Source organism: Oxyura jamaicensis, chromosome 10, assembly GCF_011077185.1.
Source record: "Oxyura jamaicensis isolate SHBP4307 breed ruddy duck chromosome 10, BPBGC_Ojam_1.0, whole genome shotgun sequence".
Taxonomy (NCBI): domain Eukaryota; kingdom Metazoa; phylum Chordata; class Aves; order Anseriformes; family Anatidae; genus Oxyura; species Oxyura jamaicensis.
The window spans coordinates 7,277,951-7,289,964 of record NC_048902.1 but is presented as its reverse complement, the minus strand read 5'-3'; the positions used below and the strand labels follow the sequence as shown (position 1 = coordinate 7,289,964).

Genomic DNA, 12,014 nt, shown 5'->3' with positions numbered 1-12,014 from the left:
CAGGGCCGCCCCCCAGCCCGACCCCGCCGCCGGACTACGGCAGGAAAGCGGGCGGAGAAAGGGCGGGAGGAGGGCGGCCTGGCCGCCCGCCTCGGGGAGCTGTGGGGAGCGGCCACGTCCCCCTCAGCCTCCTCTTGGCCAGGCTGGGCAGCCCAGGGGTCCTCAGCCCCTCCTCACAGGACATAATGCCATGATAAAACGTTTTAACTGCTAGATGAGCATATTTAATCTAAATTAATGAGAAATTACTAACAAACGTAGAATTTCCAAATGCCAGGTTTAGAGTCAAGTTTCAGCCTACAACAGTGCTAACAGCATCGAGCATTGGCTCACTGAAGGTTTTCCATGTAGTTGCTCAAAGACTGGAGAGACATGCAGAGTGCCCTCCAAATTACACTTTTAAAGTATCTCAGACAAGTTTCCTCTAAACTTTCCCCATGCCAGTTTCCAATAAACTTTTAATAGCTCTAAGGATCTGAATGTTGACTTAATACCAAATCGGACCGAAGAGTGACCAAATCATATTATTTAAAACTCAAGAAAGCAGGAGGATTTTCAGTGTATCAACAGCTTGTGATCAATATGCTGTACATCATGTCAGCTAGATGCAAGCCCCGTCCAATAACCAGGACTCTTGTGAGCTTTGCCAAGTGGATGATTTTACAGATTTGAGATCCTCAGAGGAGTCCTTCATTAGCAATTAAGGAGATTTTATGTGCGTAGTGCAAAGGCAAATCCACAGGCACTTAGCAGTGTTTGTGGAATTGTTAGTCCACATGTCTAATCGGGTCATCCAAACATCTTTGTTAGCATGAAGTTACTCAGTCATACACCTTCCTATACAACAGTGCTCTGAAATTACTAATTACAGCAGATGAAGCAGATGATGTTAGGTTCCCTCCTTCAATGTGCTTCCTTGTGCTCAGGCAGCCAAGAAGGCCAGCAGCATCCTGGCTTGCATAAGAAACAGCGTGGCCAGCAGGTCCAGCGAAGTGATTGTCCCCCTGTACTCGGCTCTGGTGAGGCCGCACCTTGAGCATTGTGTTCAGTTTTGGGCCCCTCGCTACAAGAAGGACATGGAGGTGCTCGAGCGAGTCCAGAGAAGGGCTACGAAGCTGGTGAAGGGTCTGGAGAACAAATCTTATGAGGAGCGGCTGAGGGAGCTGGGACTGTTTAGCCTGGAGAACACAAGGCTGAGGGGCGACCTTATTGCACTCTACAGGTACCTGAAAGGAGGCTGTAGCGAGGTGGGGGTTGGTCTGTTCTCCCACGTGCCTGGTGACAGGACGAGGGGAATGAGCCAAAGTTGCGCCAGGGGAGGTTTAGGTTGGATATTAGGAAGAACTTCTTTACTGAACGGGTTGTTAGTCACTGGAATAGGCTGCCCAGGGAAGTAGTTGAGTCACCATCCCTGGAGGTCTTTAAAAGACGTTTAGATGTAGAGCTTAGGGATATAGTTTAGTGGAAGATTTGTTAGCGTTAGGTAGGAGGTTGGACTGGGTGATCTTGGAGGTCTCTTCCAACCTAGACTATTCTGTGATTCTGTAATTAACAGTTCATTTCAGTCTTTTTTTAAAAAACAAACAACAACAACAAAAAACCTCTTATTACTGCTCTTCTTTATGATTGCAGACTACCTAGACCAAGTCAAATGCAATAGGGAAGGACGGTGAGGGACTGATTCATATGATATGGTCCCAAATGTCCATGATGTTATATGATATAGTCCATGAAGTGTAGAAAATCCTAGGGCTGATACTGAAAGTAGCTGAGCCCCTGACATACTTTGGAAAATGCAGTGGTGTACAAACAGTTGAGGAAAGATCAGAGTGACCTTTGTTTTCAGCTGTTCAAAGTGAGGCCTTTTAAGAGAATGCCTTTAACTAGACGGTTCTAAAGACCTTAAACCCTGCAAATACAAACTAGATTGACCAGGATCACCATTACATAGCAATGTAGGAAGGTCCTTGTGCTGCAAACCCAGCATCCAGTGTGATGGATTGTGCATTGCTTTGCCATTTCTTTCATGGAGCTTCTCTGGGGTATCAAGACAATAACAGACACGTATACCTGTTACAGGATTGCTGAACAACAGCTAACAATCTTTAATAAGACCACTCCCTGAATGTTATAAATGTTGACAAAGAATAAAAGTGCTTATAAATAGAAAAAAAAAAAAAAAAAAAAAGGAGTTGTATTTGTAAGCAAAAGTGGGTAACCTGTCCTAGAACTCTGCATATGCTATGCTATGAGAAATTTCTGAGATGCTAACCTAAGGCGTAGGATGTCCTTCTTCATGTCTGATGATCTCAAAAACTGCAGAATTTTGCAAGTCAGGCTAAATAGGTTTCATGTGCGAAGTCAAATGTACACCAGATGATCCACACTTCACTGCAGACATTTATTCTCATTACTGTTTCTCAGTAAAAAGCAGTTTATCATGGTACAAATTCATACCCAAATGGTCCAAGATGCTATATTTGCTTTCTAGTAACTCATTTTCACTGCACTGAGCTGTTCCAGATAGCATTTTGCAGCAGGACGATTCTCTTAATTCTTAATTAACCTGATTAGCAGGAAAACTTTGACACCACGCTTTTGAATATGCCTAAGCCGAAAATAGATCTTGTCATAATTTTCTGATTGCTTTAGTGAAGAGTTTTGCATCAAATCCAGAAGCCTGGATGGCCTGCCCTTATATGTTGTATCTTGGTAAAGATTTAAGGTGTTGAGAAGTCTCTGCGCTCACTGATAGCAATAGAAAATTTTCATTAATCTCCTGAGATCTTAAGTTTTGTAAAGACTTAAACAACTAACTTCTAGATCTCAAAATGTTGAATCACATGGAAAATAGCAGGTAAAAGCTAAAATTGTCAAAAAATGAATCTCTATTTGTGACAGATAAAATGAAGAAAAACAGGAAAGCAGCAATTAAATGTCATCTATATATACGTACACAGATATAGGCGAAGCTGATGTTGATGGAAGATACAGAGTAAAGGGATAATGATTCCCTTGATCACACGTTTCTAAAGATTTTTTTTTAAAAAAATAATTTTGTAAAGATGACAAATAAGAGAAACACTAGGTATAGATAAATCAAGCTCTGATTTCTCTCTTTTTCAGAAGCATTTTCATTTATTTGAGAACCAAGACAATTTTTATTTCCCTCTGGTTCGACACATTCGTACAGCAGATGGCAGTAAGAAACTTAATTGGTTTAACCAGTTAGCAAAAGGGACAGTTCCACTACAGTTTGATCTTTTGTGGTTGTCATGGTCTTACAGAATGGAGTTGCTCGTAGAGACTCCTCACCCATTTACATTATTTGCTCACTCTTGGTCAGTAAGCAGTTCTCAGGATATTATTTGTTTATAGAGGAAGGTAACACCTGCCTGATTACATTACGTGTACCATTACATTAACACTAAAACAGTTAGAACAGGCATCTTCCTGAATAGATATGTAAACAGGTGTGTACTTACAGTCTGATGCTAAGATTAAAGTAATCTCTGAGCTTTTTTGTTTGTTTGTTTGTTTGTTTGAACTAAGATCATGAGTTGGTGAATTCTCCAACAACTTAGGCCACAAACATTAATCAGGAACAAATCTTGAAACATGCAAAAGGTGTCTGAAGCAAGAGAAAAAATAGCATTAAAAACATTGCGTTTTTAGACACAGAGACCAAAGTGCTCATTTTCAGCTGTGTTTGAACTATGATTCAGATATTTGTTTTTCTTTATTCCTTGAGGAGTTCATTTAGCAGCATTGATCCTGCTGTCATCAGACCAGCAGCACAGTTCTGCTATACCCAATGTCCCCATCACAAACAAACAAACAAAGCAGCAGCAGTGGTGGTCCCCAAGCACAACTGGGAGCCCAGCAGGACTGGTGGCTGGTCCTGCCTTCTAAGCAGTAGCTCATACCTGGACTTATATACAGCACTACAGGTTGGCCAATGCTTTTTGTTCGTTTGCTCTTTACACACACCATAAAAGAAATGTAACTCCCTAATTTACTCAATTTTTCTGTGTGCTGAGGATGTGTCACTTGGGAATTATTTACTTTCAATAAAATACAAAGCGAAAGTTTTATAGTGTCACATTGCTACTTCCTTTGTTTTATGAGTTGCACACAGTCTGACAGAGATCCTAGAAACAGGATGGAGCCTGGGAAATACTTTGCATGTCAGAGAAAGGAATGCTGAAAAGACTGTGCTGGAATTACAGACCATCCAAAGGACATGTACATTTCTTTTTCTTTCTTCTTTGCAGAAACATTAGTTTTGAAACTCCAGTTTCTCAGGGGTGATTTCCTCATACTTGTAATTCAAAGCCTGCTTTAAACCTCTTGAGACTCAGAGGGAAAAAAATGTCATCAGCTGAAAATAAGCAATGAAGGAACATTTGGGAAGAATATCAGTGTAAAAAAAACAAACACAACAGCAACAAAAAAAAAAAAAGAAACCACATAGAATTGTTTCCTGTTTTTCCTGAAGTTCTCCTCCAGTGAGGGATAAACAATTTCATCCCTGAGAATGACTTCACATTTATCATTAAAAATTCAGTTGCTGTGTTTAATCTTTTAATCCTCTCCAGCTTTTCTCTCCACTCTGTGGGTAGACGTACAATATACCATGGAAAATGTTGTCTTTCATGACCGCTATCCACATGAATGCAATAGGTACCAGACAGCATCACTGCCTTCAACTTTTCCAGACATATCTTTTCAAACTGAAATAGGTTGCTTAAAAATAATAATAATAAAAAAAAACCACAGAAGGTGTAAAACACCTGAAGAATTAAGCATATTAACTCTATAAAGTATCAATCTGATGCTCATATGCCCAAATAAACAACTATAAAGTACATGCACTTAGGAAAGCTTTCCAGCTTGCTCTAAGAGGAGCTCCTCACAATTGGGTAATAAGTACTTCTCTCCACTCCTCCACAAAATAAAAACCTCAATCAAATGAACAATCCCAGACAACTATGCATGAAGAAGCATGGCAGTGATAACTGTGACTGCCTTACATTGCCTGACTTACTGGGAAGAGCAGCTGACCATTCAGTCATGCTCAAGTGCTAAGGTCAAGCACTGCCACCTCCACAGCACGTATCTATCTACAAGTAAGGAAGAACAACAGGCAGTTGTCAAACGGAGCAGCGGGAGGAAAAAAATGTTTCCAGATCTACATGAATTGTCACACACATCCAGCGTGAACAACACAGTCCTGACTTGCATTTACTATTTTTATCTGTCCTTCTAGATGGAAAACTTGATTTTTCTCAGTATCTATTCCAGCAATTTTTACAAACCCTCCGTTATTTGAAGATACAGCATGTCTTTTTACTGGTACATATTGTCACAAGAAAATGCTTCTCTGCAGTTCACACAAAATACTCATCTAGCTATATGTGCACACTGGCTTCTATCCTGTTTTCCACACATTCACTGCTATGACTATCATTTTTTGTGTGGTTTCACCTACCTGTGCTGCAATTACATCTTCATTTTGCTCTTTGCTCTGCAGACATCTCCTGTGCCACTAAAAACACTCTTTGTGAGAACTGAGCACAGATAACTCAAACTGCACAGGCTAGTCAAAAACAGGAAAAAGCCTCTTATCAAATTAGTAACATCTAAGATATTTGGGTGGAGGCATTTGGCACTGGCCTTGCATATTCTTATGGGAATGAGTCCATGCATACCATACAGACTCCATTCTTTTGCTTCATATTATTGTTCCCAAGCTGAGGCATGTTTTGAAAGAACTTCTCTGTAGATCTGTAAATACACAATTACCAAATGCTACACAGATCAGTAAGAAGGTATTTTATTCTACTCCTTTCTATACATGTAAGATAACTGTACATCAAGTCAATTGATTTTGCACAGATTTGTGCTGCATCAGGATCATTGCAAAAACTCAAGTAGGTATTTTTGTACCCTTGCATGCAGAGCTATGAGAAACAGCTAAGACCATTTTAGAAACTTCACTACCGAGGGAAGACAACTACCTGGGATGACTGACTTGTGCTGTAAGCACCAAGTAGGGGATAGTTTGTCCCTCCTGCCACTTGGAAAAACTGATCAACTGCTTGAGTTGGAAATACTATCATTAATTTCTTTGACCTTGAACCAAACCAGAACATGCTGTCAGCACAGAACAGTTCCCTGTTTTAGGTGTTAGATATACCATCTGGCATATAGCAGTGTATGCCATGTACACCTGCACACACACAACTTACAGTTATACTTTAAAGTGTGATTAACAATTAAAAAAAGAACAGTTTTACTACCTGCACCCTCATCTTAATGTCTGCCACTCAGCTGGATTTATTTCATCCCATAGTCTCTGACAACAGTAATCTTGTAGTGGGGAGGTTTCAAGATACTGATGAAAGCATCAGAAGAGGATCAAGCTTAGTACTGAGGCTGAAGGGGAAGCTGTGCTCTACTTGATAACATTTTTTTCCAAGTGGTGTAATGAGAGCTAACAAGCTTCTACATGACTTGGCGCCTGTCAAATTTAAAAAACAGGTGTGAGTAAAAAACATTTCATATATGGACAGCTGGTGTTTTTGTAAATTCTCAAACAGGAAAACAAAATAGAAACTAAGGGAAATCCCCACTTTATCTGAGAAATATATTTGTAACTGAAACAAAGGGACACACTTAAGTTTTGCTGTTCAACTGAAGTAGAGAGAGTAATTCCTTCATTATTGCCTCAAAGGTGTGAAATATGTTTCATTTGATTCGTATCAGGATGAAACAATGCAAAACAGACATGAGGAAAAGAGGAACCAGGACAACAGATGTCAGAGCTTACTGGGTTTACTGTACTTTAAGTAGGGATTCTGAAATCTTTCACCTTTAATACAGCATCTGGGTGTCCTACTGAGACAAACATCAACTGCTCAGCACCTTTGAGCATCAGTGTCTTTCTGTAGAAACTGAAATACAGCATTGCAATCCTAGCTGGGGATAGCTGTTTATTTTTTAAACCTACACACTAAATGGTCACAGCAGCTAATGACCCAGCAGTTTTGACTCTAGAGAGAACTTCTTATTGTGCAATGACTCTATAAAGCTCAATCCTACAAGAGCAAGACTTTGCTCTAATGGAACTGTTTGATTAAGGTTTACTCAAATGGGCAGGACGTAGTTGTATATATACACCATGTATGTGTATGGCCACAGTTGTATATGCACTTGTCTGGTTTGGTAAAGGGAAATTCCTCGAAACAACTTAGCTAAAATGACACAACCCCCTGTATCACAGAATCACAGAATCATCTAGGTTGGAAGAGACCTCCAAGATCATCTAGTCCAACCTCTGACCTAACACTAACTAGTCTTCCTCCACCAAACCGTATCCCTAAGCTCTACATCTAAATGTCTTTTAAAGACCTCCAGGGATGGTGACTCAACCACTTCCCTGGGCAGCCCATTCCAATGCCTAACAACCCGTTCAGTAAAGAAGTTCTTCCTAATATCCAACCTAAACCTCCCCTGGCGCAACTTTGGCTCATTCCCCTCGTCCTGTCACCGGGCACGTGGGAGAATAGACCAACCCCCACCTCGCTACAGCTTCCTTTCAGGTACCTGTAGAGTGCAATAAGGTCGCCCCTCAGCCTTGTGTTCTCCAGGCTGAACAGTCCCAGGTCCCTCAGACTTGCTCTCCAGACCCTTCACCAGCCTTGTTGCCCTTTTCTGGACTCGCTCGGGCACCTCTATGTCCTTCTTGTAGCGAGGGGCCCAAAACTGAACGCAGTACTCGAGGTGCGGCCTCACCAGAGCCGAGTACAGGGGGACAATCACTTCGCTGGACCTGCTGGCCACGCTGTTTCTTATGCAAGCCAGGATGCTGCTGGTCTTCTTGGCCACCTGAGCACACTGCTGGCTCATATTCAGCCAACTATCAACCACTACTCCCAGGTCCTTCTCTGCCAGGCAGCTTTCTAACCACTCATCTCCCAGCCTGTAGCTCTGTTTGGGGTTGTTGTGTCCCAGGTGCAGGACCCGGCACTTGGCCTTGTTGAACTTCATACCGTTGGCCTCGGCCCATCGGTCCAGCCTATCCAGATCCTCCTGCAGAGCCTTCCTACCCTCGAGCAGATCGACACACGCACCTAACTTGGTGTCGTCTGCAAACTTGCTGAGGGTGCACTTGATCCCCTCGTCCAGATCATCGATGAAGATGTTAAAGAGGACTGGCCCCAGTAGCGAGCCCTGGGGGACTCCACTACTGACTGGCCTCCAACTGGATTTGACTCCATTCACCAGGACTCTTTGGGCCCAGCTACCCAGCCAGTTTCTAACCCAACGAAGTGTACGCCAGTCCAAGCCATGAGCAGCCAGTTTCTCGAGAAGGCTGTGGGAAATGGTGTCAAGTGCCTTACTGAAGTCAAGGTAGACCACATCCACAGAATGATTGCATAAACAATCTGCACTCAATTTAAACTTGGATTTTATAGTTTTTCCTTATTTCAATCCAAATTATTAATAGCAAATAATTGACAAAAATAATGGATTCAGAATAAACCCTTCCAACGGATCCTTTTGCTAGCTGTGGAATTCCTAATGCCTGCAATAGATAAACTGATAGGGAAGCAGAGGCAGGAGTCAGTAACTTAATTGCTCAAAATGGCAACATTTACTCCAACTCCTCCATATACAAAGACATACAGGCCTGTGTGCTTTTTATTGTTAACCTACAACAATAACAGTTTCAGAGCAGAGCACCTCCCATGGATTAACCACCCATTTGGGTCCCCTAAACTGTATCTTGTAACTACAAACCTTTCCATTCAGTCATTAATCTCCAGGAAATGCTCCACACTCAGACACATCTGTGTGCAAGTAATAAAAGCACACACACGTTTGCTAAATGCTGAAAAGCAGCAACTAAGGACAGCATTTTTTTTTTTTTTTTTTAATCAAGGCATCACAATTTCCTTGTTAAGATAATTGATAATGAAGTCCTAACTTACAGAAACTTAACCTAGATTTTGCTGATGTAGCAGGAATCACTGTCAGAAAAGATTTTGTACTTATTTGTATGGGAAGAGCTCCTATATATTGTGCTTTAAAACCAGATGAGGGGTAACAAAGAATGGAACATTCTCATGCCACCTTCCTCCATGTCAAGGGAATGCGGTAGGTGCAGGAACAAGAAGGTGCTATTGGAACAGGACAAGGCATAACTATAGAGCAGCATCTGGAAGGGAGGATTCACTCTTCCATAAATCAGCTTTGTGCTGTCCACCTTCCTGACTGGCCTTTGCCCCTCTGTGCACAATTCTGTTTTATAATTCCCCTTTTAGCTAGCTGCTTTCTCGCCTAGTTCATTTTCTAGATTTTTTTCATAGATAGCCTGCATAAATTACATCATCCCTTTATCCTATTTTATACTGTGCACGTGTACAACACTTTCCTTTTTACAATAAACAATCACAGAATCCTGTATGTTGGAAAAGACCCTTAAGATCACAAAGTCTGCTCAATCTTTTTAAAGGAGATGCTGTTTAACCTGTATGCAGCCATCCCTCAAACCAGCCAAGAGGGAAAAAACAGTACTGAGGTGCCCTGACAGGCCAGAACACTCATATCCAAAAAACTGTGTGATGTTCCTTCAGTTCATCACACTGCGAGTCAAGAAATAACAACTGTGAAGAAAGCATTTTCTGTGCACCTAAGACTTCTGCCTGCTTCTGTCTCACATGGTTTCTGCTCTCATATAAATTAACTGGGATATCTAGTTGCTCACTGAGTTCCCCTCATTATTAGAGGTACTCTGCATTTATTCCATTAAAAAAATATGCAGCAGTTTTCTCTACATCTGACTTGCCAGTTTGTGAACTATGGAGGTTTGCAAATGAAGCCAAGAAACTTAAGCAAACTTGTCTGGATTTTTCCATACCATACACTTGGAAAGCACACAACCCACCATGAAGAAAGAACATAACACAGCTTTCCTCCGCTAAAAGGAACTATTCCTGTATACATTAAATATATATTTAAAGCACAATTTTTTTCAACAACTTTGCCCCTTTTGCTGTAATTCACATGTAATCTTTCACTTATGCTCTTGTTTTATTATTAAACAAGCCAGAAATATGGAAAAAAAATAAGCATCTAAAAAAAGTATTTTCCCAAGGGCTGACCCAGGTAGATTTTTTTCCCCCTTTTTTCCTTTAACTTCTTAGCTGGTTTTCTCCTTTTGCTGCCACTAGTAAGATATTGCAGCAGTCATAGACAGCCTAGCAAAACATATTCCAATAACACTGTCAGTATAGTGAAGTTTGCCAATTTAATCCCAATTTTGAACACCATCAGTGATGGCAGAAATCTGTCAGTATGCACAATACCTTTTACAGACTCAGATTTCTCAGTCAGGTGCTAGAGCTCTGACAGACAGAGATCTATAGGTGCAGGCTACCATTTTAACTTCACTTCTTAAAGACAAGGGCTTAGATGTCGCTCTTACCTCTGTCTCTCATCCTATTTAACAACTCACATTTTTGTGAAAGTAAGGAAGCATTAATAAGCTAGAAGCAGAATGCCTGTGAGCATCCTGGTGGAAGGAAAGGCACACAGTGCAGCAGGCCTTGCTTTTTCCTACATATCAGAGAAATCCCAAGAGGGAAGCTAAGAGAACTCAAACGCATCAGTATCTGCAAAAAAATAATAATAAAAAAAAATCCACTGCATGTTTAAAATCAACCACAAGACATGAAACTGCAAGAAAGCAGGTTCTGCCAGTTCCAGTGCTCTCAGTACTGCTTATTTAACTGGGAGAAAACTCACAAAACAACCATGACAATTACAGAGCATGGCTGCACAATAGTAGTTTTCAGTCTGTCAAATATGTTTCCACATTGAAGAAAAGGGTGAGTAAAACTCCAAATTAAGAGACGCATACTGGGGAATGCAGAATGAGGCAGGGTTTTGCCATTTAACAAATTTTAGTTAACATATCTGACAAAGTAGCTTCAAGAGATATTCCTATTTGTTTGGCATAGAGTTAAATCAGAACCTGACTTCTGTATTTTACAAGCCAGCACTTTCTAGTTTCACGAGTTCAGTCTGATCAGGCATTGCAGGCAAACAATCCATGATGGCTAGTGGCTTATGAGGTACTGTGGAAACAGATTTTTCATATTCCAGCAAATACATATATGTATCCATTTATGTGTCTGTTGGTAGTCAGCCAAAAATGCCACTCAGGGTGATTCACCTTCATACTCACTGTTCCCCTCAGCTCTCCTTGGAAACAGAGAGCTTTCATTCGCTTGTTACAATGGTTTAAGCCATTACCTACAACAATATGCTTTGGGGAAGTCTATTCTAGAAACATTTTTTTTTTTAAAGATTAATTCCTATCTCCTTGCTTGCACATTCTTGCCATTTTAATGGGACATGATCTCACTAAGACATTAAAACCACAGCCTACCCACTACCCTTACACACAGTAAGAGGTGATTTCAGGCTTCCTAAACCACAAAACAGTTTGTGGTCTCCTAGAAAGCAAACAATTTTAAGCAGCAGTCTGACCTTACTCAGGCACATGGTTTAGGTCCCAAGCATGGACCACAGGACCATAAAAGCAATCCAGTGGAGGAGGCAGCACACTTTGCTCTGGATGACTCATGGCCAAGAACCATGAACTCCTCTGATCAGCTCTCAGTTCTACCTAGCATAGCACTTCCTTCCTATTGCAAACAGCCCTACTGTGCCACAAGGCTTGAACTCTTAGAGCCCAGTTATCTGACACTTTATCTTTGTACTACGGAACAAGAAAGATTAGTTTAACTTACCTCTGCACATCTTACATTTGGAGCTTTACTCTGTCAGCCTCCAGTAAAAGCTTAAGATACTGCCAGAGCTTTGTAACATGTATTTTGCTTCCCAAAATCACTTACATGAGAATGTGAAGCCACAGATCTCCTTTTCATTCAGGACGACTTGGTAGCAGCCAATGAATCATGCAGAGGTGTGCCATGTTGCAA

The 12,014-nt window shown here is 41.1% G+C and overlaps 1 long non-coding RNA gene across 1 annotated transcript; it reads right to left on the bottom strand.

The window, feature by feature from the left end:
• Nucleotides 1-3,116: 3,116 nt before the first annotated feature.
• Nucleotides 3,117-6,731, bottom strand: LOC118172357. The gene is made up of 2 exons (XR_004753658.1): nt 5,492-6,731; nt 3,117-5,119 (listed from the first exon to the last, which is right to left on the bottom strand). It is a non-coding gene; the product is annotated as an uncharacterized LOC118172357 (long non-coding RNA).
• Nucleotides 6,732-12,014: the final 5,283 nt, after the last annotated feature.